This window comes from Grus americana, chromosome 2, assembly GCF_028858705.1.
Source record: "Grus americana isolate bGruAme1 chromosome 2, bGruAme1.mat, whole genome shotgun sequence".
Lineage (NCBI taxonomy): Eukaryota > Metazoa > Chordata > Aves > Gruiformes > Gruidae > Grus > Grus americana.
Window position 1 is genome coordinate 74,190,870 of NC_072853.1, and position 26,313 is coordinate 74,217,182.

The window sequence follows — 26,313 nt, forward strand, 5'->3', positions numbered from 1 at the left end:
AGAGACACTTTCTCCCTGAAGACATAAGCATGGAGGCATTCATAATGAATGTATATCAGTGAACGTGGATGGAGATACATAGATATGACATACGCTTTGGGTCCATGCTTATGCCCTGTGGAGGGATGGACAGCCCACTTGTTAGAGCTTGTTTCAAGGCTGCAGATAATGCAAAACTAAGTTAAAGAGGAAGTGGGGGTAAGAGAATAGCAGATAGGCCTTCTGCCTTACTGACTAGGATATTAAGGGAAGGATGGAGCCAGTTATATGTAGATCTGGGTGCTTGTCAGGGTAGCCCATCAGGTTGGAGGGCACCAATGTGGCTTCAAACTGTATTCATTTTGAAATTGTATTTCCTTCTACCAAAGAGTAGCTGTTCCCTCAGTTATGAAATATGCTCTCATTTTGAGGAATGTGACCACTCATGCATGTAGGCACATATAGATGCTAGTCACACCAAGTGCCAGGGACTGTGATTGTCAACTGGTGGCCAACATCATATACTTGCAGTTTCCACTGGAAATTTCTTCCAAAAACCCCAAGCAAAATGTTATGGAGGACGATCTTTTCAGATTGACTATTAGTATCTTCCTTTCTGGCTGCATGTGTGCAATGTTTATACTTAATTTTTTAAAAAAAAACCCAAAAAACAACCCACACACTTTCGCTTCTCTTGGAAAATTAACTCGATTTTTAACATAGCCCTGATGCTGCAAGTCAGCCTATATCTTCACTGCTGCATTTTATTTTATTTTTTTTTAACTTAAATGACTGCATTGTCAATGTGAAAGTCTTGGATTCAAATGCTGCTGTCAACATTTTACTTTTAGGTCCACCTCTTAAATATCAGGACGAGCACACCGAAACTAAAAAAGGCAGCCTTACTGTAGATTTTGCTGAGTTAAAAGTTTATTTGCAATCTCAACATTCTTCTGATGTGTTGTTTTTTACTTTTATTAGAGACATATTCTGCTAATAAATTAGCACTTATTAGGTAATTCAGTACCTCGAGGTATTGCTGCTGAACTGCAAAGCCTTTTACTTGTGTGTCACTGATTGAATCTAGATCAATTCTGGACTTCAGTTTGATTTTCTCTGTGGGACATTTAGCAGCCCCTGTGAGACGGATTTACTGGGAACTTGATTCCAGTTTTTAAATCATACCTACTACCTCCAAGCTTTGTGTTTTCAGACTGCATAAGCAAAGAATCCTCTGGACTACAGGGACTGTACTCCCCTTTCACCTAGAGAAAGTTTGTTATATCCCAAAAGTTGTTGACTCCAAGGCTGAGTTGTGTTTTTATTATTATTTTTTTTTCTTCAAAACAAAGCCCACCATCTTGCATGTAGAGGTGACTTTCATTGTTAAGTTCTTTGGGATCTAAAATGACAAATATCCATACACATTTGGTCTATAGCTCCCAAGCTCTTGATGGGAGTTTGGATGTAGTTTTACTATGAGGTAGTAAAGCTCCTTTCTACATTCCCTCCCTCACCCTTTGGGAATCTTTCTACTGTCTTCCTTCTTTATATAATTGTGGATATAGCTTAAAGCCTCCTAGATAGAGGCTTACCTGGAGGTTACAGTGAAGAGGAGAGTGGTAAGCATTCTAAATCTACCCAGAATTATAAGATCTAGATCTTCCAGGAGTCTTACAATATAGAAAAACTTGTGGCAAACCACTTTCCTAGTGAGTAATGCCAAAGTATATATTTAATTATGGAAATACTACACATAAAAGAGGCTTTAGGAAGGGATATTCTAAGGTTACTGTTCATTGCTGTTGGACATGAGTACAACAAGAAACATTGTTAATAAGGCTCAAGAAAACCTGAGTATTTTTCATATATGGAATTGTTGCCATCAACAAAAATAACAGTTAAAATAATTTACTAAGGAAATGGACTTTAGAAATCAAAGGAATATGAATGGGATGTTAAAGATTGTTCCTCCTATTTTTTATTCATATGTCAAAATTTTAAGGATTTTATTTATTCATTAGCTAGAGGTGAAAAATAGCTCTCAAATAATTTCACAAAAAATAAATACACAAACTGTGTTTGAGGAATAACTGTAAGCTGAACTAAATCGAAGGAAGTGAAATTGGCTAAGTGCATCCTGCAGCTGTACATTGGCATAAAAATGACTTCTGTTACTTTATCTTTGCCTTAATACAGAATTTCAGGTCCCTACACTCTGTTATGTGCCCTAAACATTCTATGGGTAGGAGACTTGTTTGCACAAATACGTTTGTCCTTTCTCCAGCAGCTAATTTTAATTAAATTTACAGGAATGTTTATCTCTCAGACCTCTTTCCCTCCTGTTAAATTTCATTAAAAACTATTACGTTGTTCCAAAGAAGTCATGGTTGTAGTGTAGAAAAATGTTAGACAAAGTCACCTCCGAGTACCTTTTCAGGACAAGTCAATATTCCTTAACTTGGGACTTCCTAATTGACATTATGATGATGCACTCTTCAAACTAGCTAGGGCTTGATCCTGCTAACAGTTACGCGCCTGCAATATTCAAGCATATAAACAAGGGATGACCTTACAGCCTCAATTTAGCTTTCATAAGTCTGAAGTTTGGAGTCTGTTCAAAATTATTTTCCTGATGACAAACAAGGAAGCATGGAACTTCAGAAATAGCCTTTCTGCTGCTTTAAAAAAAAGAATAATAATAAAAAATCTCTTACAATAGCTGTAAAATAGCTTACTGAACCAACAATTTTGTTTTTATTAAAATAAAACTAAATGAACATCTCATCAGACACTGAACTTAAGGGCATCTTTTTCATAGAATTATTTTTTTTCCAGAACTTGACCATGATGGTGATGAGGGAAAGAAAGAATGAAATAGAGCAGGAGCAATGATAAATATAGTTGGAAGAGCTGAAATGCTTCTCATTTCTTTAAAGTTATTTGTGGTTTTGATTGTATTTTTTTTGAAATCATATAATTTACAACTGCACTTAGCAGTTGTTTGGGGTTTTTTGTGGTTTTTTTTTTTATTTGGTGATTTTTTTCCTCCAGAAGAATGAACAGGCTTTTTAGTATTTTAGCACAGTATTCAGAGCATGGGCCAAATATTTGGCATTCGTGAGAACAAGGTTTATGTCTCCATCTTGACTAGAGAACAGAATATAAAACACCCTTGAGCTGAGAGCCTTTATCCTTGCTTTTTAGCACTTTTGGGGCATTGGCAGTAAATATTTCTTTCATTTAGAGGGGCTTCAAATAAAAGAAGAAAACATCCAAGAAAGGAGGAGTTCTGGAGGGCCCTTAAAAGTGCATCTGTTCTGCTTAGGACCAAGTTTTGTTCCTTTTTTAGTACCAGGTTGTATGCATAGGGTGGGGTTTTTTTTGTTTTTGTTTTTGTTTTTTTTTTTCCTCTTGCTTGGAGGAGGTGGGAAGCTATGTTTATTTATCTACTTACCTTAATAAAATTTCATCATCCAGACATTGAGGTCTAATATCAGGCATAAAAATGTCTTGGTGTGAGGATCTTCTTGTTGGTGGGACATGGCAACACTGATGCATTTGCAAAACATACAATTGAGAAGAAAACAATGCATGTCTAGATATTTTGAACCTGAGACATACTGCTATTCAGACAAAAGAAATGTTGATGGAGGTGTATGTGCTGATTTGGATTATAAGATCTTCATTCATTAAATCTTTGTGACTTAACTTGTTTTCTGTCCCTAGGAAATAATGCATTAATTTTAGTTAATCAACATCATTTATTTATTCCTTGAAAGACAGGATATATCCACAGGTTGACAGAGCTGTGGATAATCTCTTATTTGTCCAATCTCAACTCAAAAATTGCTCACACAAGGAATTCTCTTTGCAGTAATGAGCAGAACTATCCCTGACCAGTGGCATTAACAAAAGCATGCATAAACCAGCCATTTTTATGCTTACTAATTAAAGGTAGATGACCTTGACCAGCTAGTCCTAATCTCAGGTTACTAATCGACATCTTGTACTGTTATTTTCAGTGACACAAAAATACAAGTGGGAAGAAAAAAAGACTTTAGAAGTACATTATGCATTTCAGACTTCTTGTGAAATTTCAGGAGTATGGAAAAAAGTGTTGAGGCTTACTGAACCTAATAGGAGCTCTTCTATGGACTTCATTTGGCAGTGAATCAGGGCTACTATTATTATGACTGTATGATGACTTTGAAACAAGATTAAAAAAAGCATCAACCATCTGCTTTTCAGGAATATGCAAAAGGCCAGGGTGGCTCTGAGGGTATGCTGGGAAAGTATGTCATGATCCACTGTGGTGAGGAGGAAAAAAAAAAAAAAAAGAAAGAAAAATTGGAAGATGATGTCCACAGCCATTACAGGTAGAAGAAAACAGAGTGTGAGAGAGAGGGGAAAATGTGGCATTCCATCAAAACTGAGATATGGGCTGGCATACAGAATGATGGGGAAAATACTGGCTGGTTATGACCACCATAGTACTTTTGGCCTTAATCTGTTTAAAAAAAAAAAAGAAAAGGAAAAGCAAAGCTCATGTTAAAGAACTGTAATTCAGATGCTTCTGACATGAAGTGTAAAGGGTAGTGACATTTAGAAAACCCTTGATTTATGCTATATTAATGCCATAAAATTATCTTACTCAGTTGCACAGGTAGAAGAAAAACAAACAGGATTAAAATAGTGAGTCACAGTCAGAAATTTCAACTGTTGAATCTGTTAGGTAGCAAGTTCTAATAATGCTTTCTGTAGCCATCTAGGTGTGTTGAAATTTGTTTAGCTACGATAACTGTCATTGATCAGTATCTTAGTAGGGATAACTATATTATAAATGATGGTATCTTTCTGTGATTAATATATTTTTCTTTGTGCTGCTCAAGAACTAGATGTTTATTTGTCAACAAAGTATTTTTAATACAAGTAAAGAAATAAAAATTATAATAGCAATTTAGATGTATGATAAGTGATGTGCCATTTGACCTTTAGAAAAATTCCATTATATTAATTGTAAGGTACTTGTGAAACAGTAGATGAATAATTCCTGTTGTCTGAATTCCCCTCCAAATCTTCATTGAAATGAACTTGTACAGCCTCTTCTGTCCCTCATCAATTGTTTGGCCAGCCCAGGGTTTATAGTTTGTACATCTTTAAGTACCTGAGCTTGCTACTAATGCCTGCTACTAATTCACTGATTTGGCAAGAGTGGGTAAATTCCTGGGCTCATGTCATAGGTTATGGTGGGTTGACCCTGGCTGGGGGCCAGGTGCCCACCAGAGCTGCTCTATCACTCCCCTCATTCACTAGACAGGGGAGAAAAGGCATAACGAAATGCTTGTAGGTCGAGATAAGGACAGGGAGAGATCACTCACTAGTTATTGTCACGAGCAAAACAGACCGAACTTAGAGAGGGAATTCATCTAATTTATTTCCAAGCAAAACAGAGTAGAGCAATGAGAAATAAAATCAACTCTTAAAACACCTTCCCCCACCCCTCCCATCTTCCCAGGCTCAACTTCACTCCTGGCTTCAACCTCCGCCCCCACTCAGTGGCACAGGGGGACGGGGAATGGGGGTTACAGTCAGTTCATCTCACGTTGTTTCTGGTGCTTCTTCATCCTCAGGGGGAGGACTCCTCTCATCGTTCCCCTGCTCCAGCATGGAGTCCCTCTCACAGGAGACAGTCCTTCACGAACTTCTCCAATGTGAGTCTCTCCCATGGGCTACAATCCTTCACCAGCTGCTCCAGTGTGGGTCTCTCCCATGGGGTGCAGACCTTCAGGAGCAGACTGCTCCAGCATGGGGTCCCCCACAGGGTCACAAGTCCTGCCAGCAAACCTGCCCTGGCATGGGCTCCTCTCTCCATGGGGCCACAGGTCCTGCCAGGAGCCTGCTCCAGCATGGGCTTCCCATGGGCCACAGCCTCCTTCAGGTGCCTCCACCTGCTCCAGCATGGGGTCCTCCACAGGCTGCAGGTGGAATCTCTACACCCCCTCATCCTTCCTCCATGGGCTGCAGGGGGACAGCCTGCTTCACCATGGTCTTCACCATGGGCTGCAGGGGGATCTCTGCTCCGGCACCTGGAGCACCTCCTGCCCCTCCTTCTGCACTGACCTTGGTGTCTGCAGAGTTTCCTACATCTTCTCACTCCTCTCTCCAGCTGCAAAAGCTCTCTCTGTTTTTTTTCCTTCTTAAATATGTTATCACAGAGGCACTGATTGGCTTGGCCTTGGCCAGGGGTGGGCCCGTCTTGGAGCCGGCTGGCATTGGCTCTGTCAGACACAGGAGGAGCTTCTAGCAGCTTCTCACAGAAGCCACCACTGTAGCCCCCCCTCCCCCGCTACCAAAACTTTGCCATGCAAACCCAGTTCTTTTCCCTCGATGTCTGTACCAAGTCAACCATCTCCCATAGAGGTAAGAAACTTAAAATGCTGTTGGTTTTAATAGTCATTATTTTCTGAAGTAACTAAGGTATTTTTAGAATAGATGCCTGGCTCATTTGAGGACAAAACCAAAAAACCACAAACCTTTAAAGGACTGCAGTATAAAGGATTTATTTATCACAACCTTTGATACTTTCCAAGTGAGTAACTGCAGCAGCAATTATCTCTTAGCTGTGGAAAAATACTTTCCATGCTAACTCATGCCATCAGTAAGAGGACTGATAAAGTTAAGCTCTGTCAAGTCAGAGGCAGCAGAGGTGAAAATGGTTTTGAATGCAGCAATGCTACAGGTGAGAGGTTGTGAGTAGGATATGAATCCCTGAAGTGTTAGAACTGAATCAAGGTTCACTTAATATGAACCTTCCTACTCACTTCTTCAGCTTTGTGCTTTCTTCAGAGAGTGTCAGAAGAAGTGAAAGACTTGAGATCACTCATAGGGTAGAAAAACAGATTATTTCCTTCACCTGTGACTCAATTTATGCAATCAAATGCATGTGGTGGGGGACAAGGTTTGCAAAAAGGCTCTTAATGATTCTTAGAGTTTATTTTACTAGCCTGGAGATTATGGCTTATTAAAAAACTGAAGAGACTGATGTCTTGGGTTTTGTTTCTTTTTAATAAATGGAAACTTTGATTCTCTTATCAAAGGTGAAGGATTAATACAATGCTAGAAATTATGAAATTGTTTACAGAAAAAACCCACACATGAATGTGAGTAGTCCCAACATGTTAAGCTTAAAATCCTCATAATATGATCCTGCACATCTGCACAGGTGTACAGTTAGGAAGGACATGTTTTATACTTACCTTTCTTATTTAGGAACTGTTGACCCTTTAAAAAGGAAGCTGCTATAAATAAGTGCTGCCGGATCTGATACCTATCTTGAAGTTTAGCAGGGTGCAAGCAGGGAACGAGAGAAGTATCTGTAGTGTTGAATCACAGAATGGTAGGGGTTGGAAGAGACCTCTGGAGATTATCTAGTCCAACCCCCGTGCTAAAGCAGGATCACTTAAAGCAGGTTGCACAGGATTGTGTCCAGGCAGGTTTTGAATCTCTCCAGAGAAAGAGACTCCACAACCTCTCTGGGAAGTCTGTTCCAGTGCTCGGTCACCCTCAGAGTAAGGAAGTTTTTCCTCATGTTCAGATGGAACTTCCTGTGTTCCAGTTTGTGCCCATTGCCCCTTGTCCTGTCACTCTGGGCACCATTGAGAAGAGTCTGGCCCCTTCCTCTCGACATCCACTCTTTAGATATTTGTAGGCGTTGATGAGATCCCCTCCCAGTCTTCTCTTCGCCAGGCTAAACAGACCCGGCTCTCTCAGCCTTTCCTCGTACGAGAGATGCTCCAGTCCCCTAGTGGTCTTTGTAGCCCTCCGCTGGACTCTCTCCAGTAGTTCCTTGTCTTTCTTGAAGTGGGGAGCCCAGAGCTGGACACGATATTGCAGACGTGGCCTTAGCAGGGCAGAGTAGAGGGGGAGGATAACCTCCCTCGACCTGCTGGCCACGCTCTTCTTAATGTGCCCCAGGATACCGTTGGCCTTCTTGGCCACAAGGGCACACTGCTGGCTCACGGAGAGCTTGTTGTCCAGCAGGACTCGCAGGTCCTTCTCCGCAGTGCTGCTTCCCAGCAGGTCAACCTCTAACCTGTACCGGTGCCTGGGGCTGTTCTTCCCTAGGTGCAGGACCCTACGTTTGCCCTTATTGAATTTCATATGGTTCCTCTTTGCCCAGTTCTCTAGTCTGTCAAGATCTCGCTGAATGGCAGCGCAGCCTTCTGGTGTGTCAGCCACTCCTCCCAGTTTTGTATCATCATCAAACTTGCTGAGGGTACGCTCTGTTCCTTTATCCCAGTCATTGATGAATGTGTTGAACAAGACTGGACTAAGCACTGACCCTTGGGGCACACCACTAGACACAGGCCTCCAACTAGACTTTGTACTATAAAGTGAGCAATCTTAATGGTGTTTCTTTCTTTTTCTTCTTTCCCTACCAGTTCTTCTTTTCCTTCTGCAGAGAATAAGCTTTTCCTGCCTTTGTAGTTGTTCTTCAAGCCTTTGACACGTCTCCTTTAATCCTCTTTCTTCTTTTCTTTTTTTTTTTTTTTTTTTTTTTTCCAAGGGAATCCTGGCACCCTGACAGCAAACGTCCCTGACCTCAAACTTTTGGCTCGAGCTGAAAACATTTTTGGGATTTCACAGGCCCTCAGGCTATTTAATGCTGCAGCTGTGACAATGACTTTGAGTGTAGCAGGGGAAAAACAATTTGGATAACTTTTAGGCAGGCTATGAAGAACACCACTGGAATCACTGGTGTCTGAAGCTGCCTAAAGTTGGGGAATGTGTTACTTTGTGATTGTGGGGTTTTATTTTTACATGACAGAATAAATGTATGCACACTCCACAAGGTGATGCATAGCCAGAACAGCAATCTCAGCTTTGCCAGCCTCCCACTGCAGGTGGGTAATGCTGGCAGTATGGGCTGTTCTGGACACTGATGGAGCACTGAATGATAAGGAAAGCTTGAACCTTTCTTCACTGTGGAACTACTCTCTTGGGTTCATCCTTCATTTTTCTTCCCAGTTTCTGGGAATAGGAGGAAGGCAGGCAAGCCTCTGGAAAATTCCAATACCACATTTTGCTGTGGTGCAGTATAGTAGCACAGAGTGACACAGAAGTTTGTGTGTTGTTTTGTGAAGAAAAGCCGAAAGTTTTAATTTTTAGAGTTTCTTCTGTAAGTGCGGGTTTGTAAACAAGATGGCCAGTGATGTTTGGAGCAGTTCAGTGCCTCACAAGGACACACGAGTCATCAGTTCAACCCTATCCCATTAGAGATACCTGAGAAATAATGAGGAAATGGAGCGATCCCTTCCTCCTGCACGACTGCATCCTAGGCAGGGTAGGAACAGCTCTCTGCCAGCAACTCTGAAGCTTGTAGTCAAAAATAAACAGCCACCATGGAATGTAGCCTTCCTTCTCCAGGAGAGACTTGTGAATCAGTGAAAGAAGACCTGCCTTTGGACTCAACCCAGGTTAAAGGCAAGATTGGCATTGTTTGAGATGGACAAGATACCCCATCCAGACCCCCCACTGTCCCAACTGATTTGCCCAATTATTTATGTTCCTTTTCTTATGCCTGTATATCACTGGGCTTAAATGACAATTGCAAGATTACCAGCAGATAATTTATAGGAGGATGTTAGCACCTTCTTGTGTAAAATAAATCTGTATTTTTCACTTTCATATATAGCCAATCACTTCTTTCCTGTCCATAAGTTCTCATGAGAACATAGTTGGTACCTTATTTAAACATAATATGGATAGCATACCATAGTTACCATAGTTACGAACTCATAGCTGTTTACCTACCACATAAGTAATGTAAGTTTAGATTCCATGGTGTGTTTTGGGGGGATACTGCTGTTTGATGGTGTTACTCCCAGGACATCTATGCTGGTTCTGGCAACATGGAGGACTACTTGTCTTCTGAGTGTGGGCGAGTTCTATTTTTAATTCACCTGTATTTAGTACTATCTCTAGAACACCAGGAGACAGAGGGGATATCTAGAAATTCACTCAGACATGCAAGTGTAACAGTAAAGTCAGAGGCCGTATTAAACTGCAAATATCCTTTAACCCAGTGAAACCCTTTTATCGCTAAAACAGACTTCAAATGACACAGTGGAGGTGGGAAGTACTTGGCCTCTTCTAAGGCATTGAACATGTGCACAGACTCAAGGAGTGATGACAGCGGCTTTTGTTCAGATTTTCTATATCTTTAGATTTGTATCCCTCTGTGATTTTTATTTAAGGGCTGAACTGCATGTCTAAGAAATTCTTGTGATAAGTCCACACTCTCTTTTTTGATTTCTGACCCATGGTGTTAGAAAATCAAAGATAAATTTCAAGGTGTGATGCCAGAAAGGAGTGAGACTTTAGGAAAGAGAAGAAACTCCTCTTCTACTGCAGGTCCAGTCAATATTAAGGGAAGGAATGCTGTAGCCTCAGTGCGAAAACTGAGTCAGATGAGCTCTGGAACTTTTTTTTGTTTGTTTTTTTAATGTAAATCTTCTCTCTCAGACTCTTTGAAGAATGGCAAAACCATAGTAGGACATTGAAGAAGATTTTGTCACATGTCCCTCAATAGAAAACTAAATTACAGTCATTAGAAGTTGAAGGAAGAGAGTGTGTTTCAGCTAGACATCTCAATAGCTGAAATTGTTTTGAGTGTTTTGGGGACAGCTGGTCTAAAACGTTTTGTGAATGGAGAGCATGTCATCACAAAGAAAGCTGGAGTGATGAGTGGAACTGTGCTGGAGCTACCTTAGATTAATGGACACTGGGGAGTATGATATGCAACATGGCCACAGCAGCCTGGTGAGCTCTCAAGAATGAGGGTCTGAATAAGGGTTTTAATATCATCAGCCCATCTGGGTTTAGACTGTGAGGTTCAGTGCTTGGACACAGTACTGTGTAAACCTTTGCTGGTTTTAGAAATTGGGAGTGGGAAAGCTATTACATGTGGTATTGCAAGTGAAAATTATGAATGTAGTTAGGCACTTTTCAATTTTTAAATCTTCTTTTAACATCTTTTTAGCTAAAAAAAAAAAAAGGTATGCATATGAGCTTTGCTTTCCTGTGAAACATTCCTCTCCACACATTCAAACTCTGTTCTACATCCCCTCATTTTTCTTTAAGCCCTTGTTATTTGAACTCCTTTGTATCTTGGGTAGGCATGTGATTCACGGTCAGGAATATCCATGTAGCTCTTTAACGGGAGAGTTTGGGGACAGGAGGAACCTCTTTCATTGAGGAAACTCAGTTATTTTTTCTACATCTACTATGTGAATAGTTGAGCCCCTTAAACTATAGGTACTTCAAGAAACTGATTCCCCCCCATCAGCATAGCTTAGTAACAACACTTATACAGAGGTTTCATAAACTCTGATTCCTGTGCATATGGGGCATCTAGTACTTGGTTGATATCCCCTTAAGCAGACCCTATGGTATAAGATGATCTCTAAAGCCTGTTTTACTCACAGATCTAGACTGTGCTTGGAGTTGACTATTTGGATTGGGATCTCCATGTCTATGCATTAAATGAAATATGATTTGATCTAGACATACAGTATAATATATGCATGGTAGGTTGTTGACAGTTTACCTGAGTGAAACAATGAGAAAAGGAAACACACCACAGCTATACAGACAGATGTCAGCATGAGCCTGCAGAGCCCTGGGAAGGAGTCCTGCAGGTCATGAAAAGGTGTGCTTTGCTCTACTTGTTCACGTGTAACTCACCCACTTGATCTTTGTTAGCACTGCTGGCTCTATCCCTTCAATTCATCTGCCTTGTCCTGGATATAAGTGAGCATAGGTCAGTTTTGTAAGTAATAATGCCTCTTGGCAAACACTCTGATAAAGCATAGTGACCTTGTGGGTGTGTGGTCCCTTCTTCAGGTGCCTCAGGTACAGAGTCCTCTGAGAAGGCAGACTGAGAGAATAGGGGGGCGATTTCATTCTTTAACTTCTCTACAGGAGCTCTTTCTAGCAAGCTGCTCTGTGGTACTGCAAAACAGGGGTTGCTAGTTTGTTGAAGGCTATACTTTTAAAGTTATAATTCAGTGGCAATGTTAGTTTAAGATAATCTTGCCCAGTTTTGCTAGTACAACTAGTTGAGTGGCTGCATTATGAATGGTACTGGGAACTGAAAATTAGAAGAAAAGAGAGATGATGAGTCTGTGTGTGTGTTTCTGTGTGTACAATTTGATTTCTTTTTTTGATGCTGGCTGAGAAAATAAAAGGTGGCAGAGGGTGCTGTGTTGGGTTTGTGTGGCAAGGTTTTGGTAGCGGGGGGGGGTGGCTACAGTGGTGGCTTCTGTGAGGAGCTGCTAGAAGCTTCCCCTGTGTCTGACAGAGCCAATGCCAGCCGGCTCCAAGACGGACCCACCGCTGGCCAAGGCCAAGCCAATCAGCGCCTCTGTGATAACATATTTAAGAAGGAGAAAAACACTTAGAGAGAGAGCTTTTGCAGCCGGAGAGAGGAGTGAGAAGATGTAAGAAACTCTGCAGACACCAAGGTCAGTGCAGAAGGAGGGGCAGGAGGTGCTCCAGGTGCCGGAGCAGAGATCCCCCTGCAGCCCATGGTGAAGACCATGGTGAAGCAGGCTGTCCCCCTGCAGCCCATGGAGGAAGGATGAGGGAGTGTAGAGATCCCACCTGCAGCCCGTGGAGAACCCCACGCTGGAGCAGGTGGAGGCACCTGAAGGAGGCTGTGGCCCGTGGGAAGCCCACGTTGGAGCAAGCTCCTGGCAGGACCTGTGGCCCCGTGAAGAGAGGAGCCCACGCCAGGGCAGGTTTGCTGGCAGGACTTGTGACCCCGTGGGGGACCCCACGCTGGAGCAGTTTGCTCCTGAAGGTCTGCACCCCATGGGAGAGACCACGCTGGAGCAGTTCGTGAAGGACTGTAGCCCATGGGAGAGACTCACGTTGGAGAAGTTCGTGAAGGACTGTCTCCTGTGAGAGGGATTCCATGCTGGAGCAGGGGAACGATGAGAGGAGTCCTCCCCCTGAGGATGAAGAAGCGGCAGAAACACCGTGAGATGAACTGACCGTAACCCCCATTCCCCGTCCCCCTGTGCCGCTGCGGGGGGCAGAGGTTGAAGCCGGGAGTGAAGTTGAGCCTGGGAAGATGGGAGGGGTGGGGGAAGGTGTTTTAAGAGTTGATTTTATTTCTCATTGCTCTACTCTGTTTTGCTTAGTAATAAATTAGATGAATTCCCTCTCTAAGTTCGGTCTGTTTTGCTCGTGATGATAATTAGTGAGTGATCTCTCCCTGTCCTTATCTCGACCTACAAGCATTTCGTTATGCCTTTTCTCCCCTGTCTAGTGAATGAGGGGAGTGAGAGAGCGGCTCTGGTGGGCACCTGGCCTCCAGCCAGGGTCAACCCACCACAGGTGCACAGAGCTGAAGAGGAATGGGGTTGAACTACTGTTACCACTGAACACTTTGTACTAGGAGCCATGACTTGAGTAAGGAGAAGAATGAGGAGTTTTGAAAATAGTCCTCAAAACCTGGAGCTCAGAACAAGTATAGTGTTGTAATGAATATCCTTCACAGTAGTACTTACAGCTATTTTATTTTATTATTTTATTTTATTTTGAATTTTCATTCAATGCAGGCAGCTGTACGTGGTTAACCTAACCAGTAGGGTTGCATGCATGTTAAGTACAGGCAAAAAAAAGATGTTTGCTTTATAGGAAACTTGCTGTAACATCTTCTCACTAAAGCATCAGCAAAATCTTCTCTGGTGTATCAGGCAGATCTGTTGCTGTTTCACCATAGGGATCCAAGCATGAGTCTTAGGTACACTCAAGTTCAATGTGTGCAAACAGCGATGCTGGACATCGGGGGACTTCTATAATTGCTTATGTTGGCACAGCTGTCCAGTGCCCAGCTGACAAACACTAGCATCCTGACCCAGTGCATCACACTGTGTTGTCAAGATTCAAAGTGCTTAAATTTTTATTTGGAAAATGAGTAGTCATAGGAATGAGAGGCTTGTTGATTTTTAACAGTCAGCTTCCACCATGCTCATTACGCAGGTTTGGGAACGCTTGCGTTCATGTACGCCTACAAGCTGCTCTGGCACAAGCTGACTTTTTTAAAGATGGCTCCCCAGTGCCAGCAGTTCTAAATCTTTGTCTCGCATAGGAACAGATGGAAATCATTCACACATCTGAGCAGCAAAATCTCAACATGGACTGGGCACAGTGGCTGACATTTGGCTGGCTATTTGTTGTTTTCTTTGCTAGTTGATTTCCAAGGCAAAGTACATATTGTCAGGCATCTGCACACAGTGGGCATAAAACTATACTATGCAAAAAAAAAAAAAAAATCAGAGCACCTGATGTAATGGTAGCTTCTTCCAGTAAGAATAATTTCATGCTGTCAGAACTCCTGAAAATGCATAAACAAGACACTGATCTCTGGAAAACTTATGATTATTCACTGGTTCAGAAGTTCAGCAGTCAGATACATCCTGGGGATGCACCTTATAGCTTACTTTGCAGCCAGCCTTTAATTTTGTATTTGAATTGAAAAAAATTGACCTGATGGAACTGAAGAGTGGATTCCAGCATTGCTATTATTGCCTTCAAAATACATCACCTGTGAAAATACCTTGCCAAACATTACTCTGCTTTGCTTGCACGCAGACCAAGAAATAACTATTTTGTTGGTTCAGTGATAATGGTTTTTAAGGGCTCACCTTTCATAGTAACCACAGTATTTAATAGGTATAATAACAAACTATAGAATGAGATTGGGGTGAAAGCTGGAAGGGCTTGAGTAGAGGCAAGCATAAAAGGGGTGAAGGACTCATGCTCATGTTTTGTGAAAATAACTTTACTATGTGAACAAAAGGATACTGTGTTTCAGAGCACTTGGGAAGACTTTCCAGATGTAGCTTTTGTGTCACCTGGAACTGAAGCAGGCAAAATTGCTTGCATCAACTTCATTGTAATACGCAGCAGTTTTTAGTACTTTGTGCTTTTCATATCTGTATTGACTTCTTAGATAAGTCAATGTCCATTACAGTTTGCTCACTAACTTCTAACATGTCTCAGGAGAAGCATTCCTAACATACAGATGTATTAAAAATGGGGAAACTATTATTATTTGTTTCAGTTTTGGGCCCTTTTGTGACTGTCGTCTTGTTTTCCTTTTTTCCTGTCTACTTATTCTTGATTGTGTCAGGAATGGGTTGTGTGCTCAGTTTGTGATCTCTTATCTTTCCTAGGTATTTTCATCATCTTAACCAATTATTTCTCTTACACACCAGTGAGTTCCTGAACAAAGAGGGTGAGTAGTTGATTCCCTTAGGAAAAGGGATGGAACTTTACCAAGAATGTGGTTCCTAGGCCGAGATATCTTAAAATATTCCAGGTAAATTATTTTTAAGTCATGTGCTAACTTGGGGAATACAGACAGTTGTGAATGCCACTGATGTGAATTCGTAGGTGCATCATTACTTGTTGTAACTTTATTTACCGGCTCTTTTTTTAAGGCCAAAATACATTTGGAACACAAATATCCACCCTTGGGTAAAATAACACCTGATCAAAAAAAGCTGTCTTGAGTAGGTAACAAAAAGCTAGGTAGTTAGTTATCTAGCTTTGAATTGTGTTATAGACTTGCTTTGGACAACATGGGATCTAATTCAATGTCAACAGTATTCCCTAAATAGTTTGTATAGATGCTAAAGTATTTTATAATTTATCAATTTATTCAATTAATGTTAAGTTTCCATTAGAAATCCCTTTGGCAGAGGTTCTTAAAGGAAGTCCTTGTAAATTTTCGTTTATGCCAGAAACATCTGCCAAAGACAGATATTGGACTATATCAAAGACTATGGAGACTGACACTGGTTAACATCCACTGAGGTGGGTCACTTTAAACACTAGCGCTTTGGTCTTACCCATGTTTCCCAGCTGCATTGCAGTGTACCACGTGACGGTGGCTGCAGTGTGGGAGCCCGGCGTGGTCACTCTTTTTGGGGAGCTGGGCTCCTGCAAAGGACCCTTCCCCATCACCCACTTCCAGGGGGGCTCCGCATAGGAATGAGCAGCAGCCACCCCGGTCCTAGTCCATGCTGCTGCTGAACCCGAGAGATTCTCATCCACAGCAAAGTACTTTGGGTCAGCTGGATATTTCCAGGTGCATCACTTGCCAAAGAGGTTAAGCAAAGCAGTGTAGCAGGGTTGGATTTTCTGGCAGGAAAATGAATGGCAATTGTTTGAAAGATGTTGAAAGTTGTAGCTTTTCTTTCGATAGAAGATCCTCCCCCACTTCTGGATATTGCAGACTCTCAAACGTGAATCTAAGTGTAAAAAAACAAACCAAACCAAACCAACCAAGAATTGGTTATTGGTAGACTTTCTCAGAAGCGTAATTAGCATAGCCAGACCTTTACTTATTAGCTGTTTCCATTCTGTTAAAAGATGGTAACGTGTTCCTCTGAATGTCCCACATGCGGACCATTTGGCATCTATAAATTAGTGAAACCCATCTATTATATAATGATTGTAAATCATCAACAATAAGTGTGTCATCTGAGACAACAAAAAAAATATGTATTTGATGTTTTATTCAGCAGGAGGTTATTATAATGGCACCTTAGTGCACACTGAATGTAGTTCTCTCGCTCTACATAAGATTTGTATTAATTGCATTAATTAATATATTTTTATTTTTAAAGCATAAAATACTTCTTATTCTAGGCCCTGAATACTTGTTTATAATTTAAACTTATCATAAAATGTCATGATAGTGTCTACTCATTTAACTTCAATAATACAGAAATATGCATAAGCAAATGTAATAAAATAGACCCATTTCCAGAGCAGTCATAATAAACCTTCTTATCTATCATTGTGCTCTTCCCTAAATACCAGAAGGAAAGATAGCTTATGGATGTGCTAGGAAGCTAGTAACTACTAATAATATTAGGAGCAGACTGAGGAACAGTGAAGCTGCAAGTCTGTTAACATCAATGTCAAAGCATCTGTTGACTTTCCTGGAATCAGGATTTTAGCCTTCAGTGAATGATGTAATCAACACAAACTCTTTAATAAAGCTGTTAACATCATCTGTCAGTTAATATCTTTAGATTTCATGAAGTGCTGTTTTTAAAGCTTTAATTTTGTGTAGGTTCTTCTCAAATTCTCTAGGTAATTATTTTCAAGTCCTTCACTTTTGTCATTAGTCTTACAAAAGTAAAAGCTACATTTTCTGATGGGGTAAACTGGGAGAGAAGAGTGACTTCAGTGGGGTTTTGATAATTTATGTTTGAAATAATGATCAATCTTCAGAGGCAATGGTAATCAAATTGTAGCAGGTCAGAAATGCTGATGCCTATATATATGCATTACATGCATAGTTTTATATATATACACATATAATATGGATCACATATGATATATGCATATATAGTAACCCATCCCAAGTTACTGACTTCAGTTATGAAATCTTAATTACTGCATCTCCTAGATTCAGCAAGATCTAAATATCTATAAATATCTATAAATATCCTTTATATTTAATATCCAAAGAAATTGATTTTAAAAATTTGAAAGACTGGAAATAACAAATAACAGTAAATATTGGTACATATAAGTAAATATATAAATATACATGATCATAACTGTATTGAATTACCCAGGACATTAGTTTTTGTTTGTTTTCATCCCTGTAATGCTAGTGAAATAGCCTTTTTTATTTTTTTCTTTGTCAGAGTTCCCAAAGACTTTAACTTAGTTGTTTTCCACAAGCTAACGGTGGTAGCAAAAGTACAGGTCTGCTGCAGGAACCCCTTCCTTTGCTGAGGATTGCAATGATTAATGAAAGCATTATATCTCCAGAGAGTAGCCCTCTAGCAAACTTCTCACTAAATATATCCATTAAAAGCTGGCATACAATATGCAGAAAAGATTTAAAGAATTATACTGGAAAGCCGTCTGGGATTTCAGTGTTTCCCAGAGGGCAATTTTTTGATGGCATTAACGATCTCCTGTAGAGGAATCTGTGTCTAATCATTCTCTGTCCCTGCATGACTCTATGCAGTATGACATCCTGCAGTATATATTACTACATATGTACTCTAGGGTATTCAATAGCTGGCAAATTACTTGAGCGGGTTATTTACTTTTGCAGAAGTTATGACTACTTCTGCACTTCAGCTCCTGATGAAAGAAATAACAGTTATTTTCCAAAGTTTTAACCTTGAGGTTATCCTGATACTTGGTAGGCTAAAGTTTACAGTCTTAAAATCACAGTAAATATGCTTTCTTGTACCATGGTGAGTGTTTGCTATCCTTCCTGCTTAGCTAGAAAATCACGATCAGAGAAATGAGTCTGAAGTAGTGATAACTCAAGACGATCTAAAGCTGGAAAATGAAAGAGAGAAGAAAATCTTGGAGGACAATGCAAGTCATAGTCAGACAGCAGCCTTGCTGTGCTTCCTGCTGCCTGGCAGGACAACGTGCACAGCAACCAGGCAGGCATAAAAATTCAGAACCATTCTCTCTTCATTTTAAATGAAACACTAGGCAAAGTTCTTTTCAGTAAAATGTAAAAAGATACACCACCCCCCAACTCTGCCCTCCCTCCGTAGACTGTGCCCATTTGAGAGGACCAGCCTGCAAAGGGGATCCCTGAAGCTGCCCTTATCGAGTTGGGGAATCATTCCTTAAGCCAACATTCATCGTCTGCTTTTTGTGCCACTAAGGAGGTCTTGTAAATGCCCCTACAGTTCCTTACTGAAACTTTCAGAAATTTTAAAATATTTCACTGGCCCATTTTCTGTTATGGAATAGAGGTAGGAATAAGCAGCAGATGGTTTCAGCGACATTTTAGTTTGTTTCTTGTTTGGTAAAGGATGAGTATTTCTGCATCCTCTGTTCAAGCTCCTTAAATTTGTAGAAAGCAGGCATTGCAGCAACAAATAAAGTAAAATAAAACTGTGTTTGCTGGATTTTACATGCAGTCTTTCAGAGCAGAAATTAAATCAATATTGTGACCACCTGTTACTGTAAAGTCCCTCTGATAATTTTCTATTTTTATTATTATGTTAATATTCTTCAAACTATGGTGTTCTCAAACTTACCGGGAAAGTATGAATGTATTATAGAGATTGGCTTATATTTTCTCTCACACTTTTATTATAAAGTGAGTGACTTGCAGAAAGTGTGTGTGAGAGGGAATAAGGAAGGCATTTTATTTATTTCTCCTACTAGCTTTTTTACCCAACTCAATATTTTTTTTTAATTATTAATATGAACAAACTGAATAAAGATATTTCTTGGGTAGCTTTTCAGAGAATTTCACTGCTGCAGATCAAATATACAGAAGATGTGAATTCATTCTTCAGCTGTGCTAGCCTTCTTTTAAACAGTCTGGCATTTGTGGCATGAGAGTAAATATTGCATCCCATTTCTGGCCAAACTCATTTTAGAATTTAAGAGTCATAAAGACAAATGAGAAAATGACAGAATCTGTATTTTCCCAACTCAGAAATCAACTAGTTTGTTTGTGAAGAAATAATCCTTCTTGGATCTGTTAACAAGTCTTACTTTGGTGCAATCATAAAAGCAATCTACTCCATGATATTTTCAGCTGTGCCTCATTAAAGGTTTTATTCTATTAATGTCAAGCTAATCTAATTATAACTGAGCTGCATTTTCTGGAAATCATTTACTATACCTATTCACAGCATCTATAACATTGACTTCAAACACTTTTGTAAGGTAATTTTTTTGTGTTGCAGTAGTGGGATTGGTAATTAGAACCTGCTCTAGTAAGCATTGTGTCATACTATTTTCAATGGTGTGAGAATGATACCTGAAGGTGTAATTGCCCTTATGTTTTTATGGATTCTTTTAAGATCAAAGCTATCAATTATGAGAGACAAAGACATTTAGACAATAAGAACAAGTGTATACATCAAGCAAAGTCAGGCAAAGGTAAATCTGAAATTACTTCAACTTGCAACAGGAAACTTTTAATGTTTATACTAATATACTACTTAAAAATAATTTAAAAAAACCCTCACATAATTTTATGGAGAAGGATGGTCTGTTTCTCTGAGATGATTATGCAAAGCTAGATTATATCTCTGAACCACTATATCAGCTTGTATTACTGTAAGACTTGATTTCTGATTGTACAACTAGCCAAAAATTCACCTGCTGCCTCCATAAATGTAGAGTCTAGCTAGGTAAGTGTAATCCCATACTACGAAATTAAAGCTTTACGTAAATTAAACTTTATGTAAAATAAGAGGAATTAATTTGTATTAAACTCAGGATTAAGATATTTGGTTGTAATAAGAAATTAATAAAGATGAATACAATCAAAAGTTTCTGGTTTAATGATAATTTTTTTTAAAGACATAAAAAAGAAAAAAAAATCCACCTCTCCCTGTTTTTTTGTTCTTAAAATGCTAGTCAGTGCATATTCTTTCCTTCCTGTGTCGTTATGAGTGTGCAGTAATAAAGAGGAGCTCTTAAACTTTACATAGTAAAAGATTTAAAAATATAAATGAAAATAAACTGTTTTCCGGAAGCATAAAGTCTTGAAATACAAATTAGTATAATTTTGTACAAAAAAATGAAATAGTAATGTGGTTTTGGCTTATTTCAGTTTAAATGTTCTTTTTTTGCACTTGAATGGGTTGTATTTTCCATCAAAAAAATAAAGGGTGGGTTTTTTTGTTTTTTTTTTTTTTTGTAACCTGACTTCCTGGAATAATTTATTTTAATATTCACTGTCATAATTCTAAAAAGAATTTAAATTTTTAGCATTTGCTGTAAGTTTCTTGTGCAGGATCTGCATATGAATCTGCAACTTAAATATGCCCATGCCATCGTAAAAGTGTTTGATTAAAATTAATCTGTTACTCGTATTAAGTTGATGTAATTATTTTTTGTAATAAATCCTTCTAATAAATTTGGGGGCGAATGGGGGAGGAATTGTAAATTAAACTGTTCTTAGTACCACGGTTACGAATCTCACCTAGAGTGCTGCATAGAGTAACCTTAGGAAACAACAGCTCCCCGAGCAAGGGCCGCTAGCTCACCACGCTGGGGAGCAGACCAGTCTTGCAATTCACACAGCCACCGTTTGAGGGCAAGGCAGAGAAACATATTTTTGCTTTTCACTGACACTGGGCAGGGGTGATCCTCTAGTTGTTCTAGTCAGTTCTCCACTGAGGCATTTTTTTAAAAACAGATGGCTGTATAGGTTCCTCCAAGAATACTGCAGTCTTTGAAGAACATAAGGGTTCTCAGGAACTTGGAGTCTTACAGTAGGACCAAACTATAAACTGGAAGTCCTCTGTTACACAGAGTATGCTTTACCCTGCTGTGCTCCACACAAAGGAGGCAGGTACTTTAAATTCTTACTTCCGTGGTATTTTAAGTAGAAATAAATGCCTGATGCCATCTGTAGAATATATCTGATGTGAACACTGCTCTTGTAACTATTTTATCTCCCTGAATCAATTTTTGATCTACACAATAAACATAATAAAATAAGTTATTTTTCATTCCAGTAAGAGAGACTCCCCTGGATGGACTTTAAGGGCAAAACTTTAGAAAGAGTGGAGTTAAATTTACGTTTCGACTTCACTTATAGGTTCATTCAACTGTGAATGATGGGGAAAAACTGCAAATGTAAAGGAAAGTCTATTAATGGTAAGGCACAGGTGCTAGGATTACTTGAATGGTAATAAATTTACATTGCAAATGTGATAAATCTGCTGCAGTTCTAATGCCGCTGTAATGACTATCAGCTGCAAGCATGAGGACAGAAGAGAGCTGTTAAATGCATACTCTTAGTGCATGGAAAATGTACTCTCTCAGCAGTTTATTTACTGCTTGATATTCATTTATGAGGGCTTCTCTTCACACAGGAACTTTAATTTCTATAGAAATTTACTTCGGAATGTTTTATTTGTAAATGACACTATTTAGTTATTAAGGCTGAATACCTACTCGTTAAGCTTCTTGGTAATATGAACATGTATGGGAGTTGTGCAGGGTACTTTTCATTCTCAAGTTACTTTTCATCAGCTCTTTCTTTTCTAGCAGTTTCCTGCACTGCAGCAAAGTCATTGCTGACAAAGCACAAGGCAACAATACCAGTGAAAATGGGAATTTAAGAGATGGCTGATATCTGTGGTACCAAATTCAGTGGTGCATCTTCAGATAATTGTTTTGTTTTACCTTTTGTGTGTGCTGTTTAGTAATCAAGAGAGAAAGCAAATGAACGATGCACGATATGCTTGAAAATCAGTCCTGTGCAATCAGTAGAACTAAGCTAATCCAGTTTCCAAATATCTCATATAACATGAGGTTTCCCATACTACTGACTGAAATGTCGGGTCTTTTAGTAAAGACAGTTGGGATATGACTTTTTTTTATATTTTCCGTGAAATTACCTGCCCCAAATGAGCATGGAGGCAGCCATCTGTGCTCCATGGGAGCACATATGCTGAGCATGTCTGTGGATGCTGGGGCAGTAATGAAGTGAGAGGTTTCTTAAGTTTCCTACCCTACTTGCAACTATGGAAGCATCCTCTTCACCATGGAGCCTGGACAGAGGTGCAGCAGAGCTGGAAATTCTGGGTATTGGTAGAGTCCCACTGCATCCTCACAAAGCTGAAGGATGGTCCCTTCTCCCTTTGCTTTCTGAGCTACTGCTGGCGTCTCACAGGCAGCAGCTCATTTGCACAGCACAGGTGTCTGTCTGTCTGGAGGTGTCTTGGATGATGGGGAAGCAGAAGGCCTTAGAGGAAGGTCTGCTCTGGGAAGTGGTGGTCACTCACCCTGTCTGCCAGGTGGAAAGTTTTGAGCTGAGCCAGAGTATTGGTTTAGGTGGCTTGGTCTACCCCTGCCTCATGTGTGTTCATTATTAATATTTGTAAGCTTGAATCTCTTAATGTTTGCCCCCAAATATCTTATTCCTATGTCTGGGCGGTATTGATCCTTTCAATTTCTGGACTTTCAGAAAGGCGTGATTGCTCAGCCTCTCTGGCTCATAGACAGAACAGTTTATGTGCAGCATGGCCTCTTCTCAGACCAAAATCAGTAGGCTAAGCACCAAAGCAAGAAGCCTGATTACCCTACCTCTAAGTCCAGCAGTTTATAACCAAATATTTGGTTTAAGGCTGATCTGCTGCTGCTGCAGTTGACGAACTATTCCACTGTAGTAACTGATATCCATGTAGTTTGTGTGACAGTGATGGAGAGATTGCACTCCAATATGTAGGTAGCTTGCTGAATTTTCTGTTGTAGTTCACAACAGTTGTAACTTTAGAGGTTTCTAGCTGGCCTGCTTGCTTTTAGCTGTGCCTTTTTTCTTCAAGCTCTTCAAGCTACAGTGTGTAGAAACCAGGATTCAGGCAGTCTTCTAAGTTAGATCCATGTGTTGCATCTGCTTATCTGAGTCTTGTAATGCAGACCTGTATTTCAAAGCTGATGTCCTTAAACATCCTTCCCGTGCCCCTTCAAAATTCAGTCGATGTACTTGCTATGGATGAGGTGACCAAAATGCCTCTTTCTTCCTTCCGCAGGGCTGGCTCACTCAGTATCATTGTGAAAGTGAGAGGTTATGGCCTTTCCACTTCATGGGAAACGAAAGAGATGTAAAGACATGGTATACCAATGGCTAGAACTTATAGTAATGTACTTAATGTTATGGCAAATTATTTGCTTGGTGGACACAACATTTTATCACACCAAAGTAAATGAAATCGGTGGCTTGAAATGCTTATAAAGTAATGTATTTCTCCAGGTAGGGAAAATGAAAAAAGTGACAACACACTTATCAACTCTTTTATAAATTAGAAAAAAAAAAAAATCTCAGTATTAATATTGAAAGTAACTAATGCTTTGAGTATAGAAGTCATTCCTAGTTCTAAATTTCTTCCTTACTTTGAAAGGGTAATTCATTGCATTCACCCAGGCCCCATTTCTACACTGAGTAAAATAGCATTGAATGGGTATTCTAATGTTGTTCAATGTTTATTAAGTCTATTAAAAACTGATTTTATTGTTTGATAGTCTTGTTTTAATAAAGCCTGCTTGGTTTGGACAAATTAATTTGGGAAAAGTAGACAGTAATACCTTAGTTGACACTTTTGCAAGGATTTTACAGGCTAGGTTAATTAAAATTATGAGTCTATAGCTACTGCGTTTCCCCCACATCTTTACCATGCTTTAAAATAACAGAGATTATATTGCTCCAGAGTGATCTTGCTATTTTACCACCCTCAGAGTCTTCCCATAATATCCTTCACAATATGGGCCTCAAATTTCCTTTATAAATATTATATAATAAGGTCTGCAGTCTTTGTGATACTAGTATTTCCCTGATAGTAAAAGCTGTGCAGTATCTGAGAAGACTTCTTCATTTAGAGAAAACTGTGCTTTTTATCTGAGAAAAATAAAATGGCACTGTGCACTTCAAAATAACAGATTATAAAGATCAGAATAATAAACTTGTAGAAGTTTACAGTGCGGTTAATTGAAGCTTTTTCAGCAGTACAAAAAAAATAATTTAGAGGTTAGGTTTTGTAAAAACAAACGATGTTTTGGGAAATACTGAGGGGGAGTGAGGGGAAGATTTTGGTCATGCTGAGAAGTTTCCATGTGGAAGTAGTCCTTCCCTTGTGATCTGCTCACGGACAGTGCAGGCACGAGCTCACAACCCACTTGTACGTCCAAGTGCAGAAGTACTCTTGTGTTTTCTCATGTACCAATTTACATGTGGGTGAACTCTGATTTGTACATTGAACCCAATTTTAAACCAAAGAGCACTCTCTGTACATTTTATTGACAGTGAATATAGTGATTTGAAGCCACGCTTTCAGCAGTTAAAAGTCAGACTCCTGATGTGCTGCTGAGAAGGGGTAGGTTAAGCTCTTTCCCTTTGAGACAGAGCAGGTTAATACGATGGCCCTTCGGTCAGAACATGGTGAATGCAGAGGATGCCGAGCACGAGGCAGTGCAATGGCAGATTAAAAGAGTGGGTTTACTATAGAGATAAACCTACTGCAAATACAATTTCAGAAGGTGCCAGATCATCTCAATTTTGATGTTCCTGCATGGATCAAAGGAAATGAAGGAAACATATTATAGACAACTAACATTATCATTGCATCAGATTAAAATATTCATATTCTCTACTCCAATGACTATGTAGTTTTTCTTTAAACTTCTGAAACTCTCCTGCTCAGGAAAGAAAACTGTAGTATTATGTACAATTCAACATTTTTTCCTTAGTACAGCCAGATCTATTTCTTGACACTTCTGTTAAGTTATTAAAAGCAGCCAAAAATATTTCAATCAGCCATGAAAGTTTTTGCTCATTATTCAAAAATTATCTAGACTAATGATCTATTGCTTTTTTTAAGCCCATGTTTTCCTCAATAGGGAGTCCAGATCATATTCCTTTCACTACCACCATCAAAAATTTTGTCTTAATGTGAATCTTTGCTTAAAATAATATCTAGTAAATCAAGGCAAACAATGAACATGTTCTTAAAAAATAGAATTAGAAGTGAATATCTCACAAAATTAAGTTGCATTTTTAAAAAGAATGTATGAAGAAGAGGGTTTTTTATTCTCCAAGTTTTATTTTACTTATGTTTAGGCACAGTATACCTCTTTAATGCAAGTTCATAAGCAATGCCTTGAGCAAGGATCACAGTTCAGGACTACTTAATCCCCCAAAGGTACACCAAATGCTGAAGTATAGATTCCATCTTTCTTATTCTTGTCTCTGACTCTTCAATTCTTGCTAAGCAATGACATTGCCTCAACAGGAAGGACAGGTTTGTTGTCCTGCCAAGAATAGTCTACTCTGATAGACTTGGAGCAGTTTGTAAGACACAGTGATTTCTAGTACTACTTTTAGTTTCTTCTGTTTGTGGCAATGAAATGAAGACCACTCTTGAAATTCTGCATAGAACAGTGACTTTGTCCTAAAAAATAAAAATAGAACGTACAATGCAAATGTTGAGATTTCCTATCAGTGATCTTATTAGTTATAGTTTGAATAACTATGTTGCTTCCCTTTGGACACCGAAAGGCATGAACATCAGCTTTGCATCAACTTTTTGTTTCAGATGTTGGTGGATTTACTTATGTCTGTGAGGAGTAGAGATTTTTTTTTTTCCTTTTTACTGAAAGCTCAGATTCCTAAAACCAAGATGCACTCAAATCAAAAACAAAACACTCAAATCACATCCTGAACCTGACCAAGTGTGACTCTGATTTTTAAATATGCTAACTTGATAAAGAAGAATTAATGAATACTTTTATTTG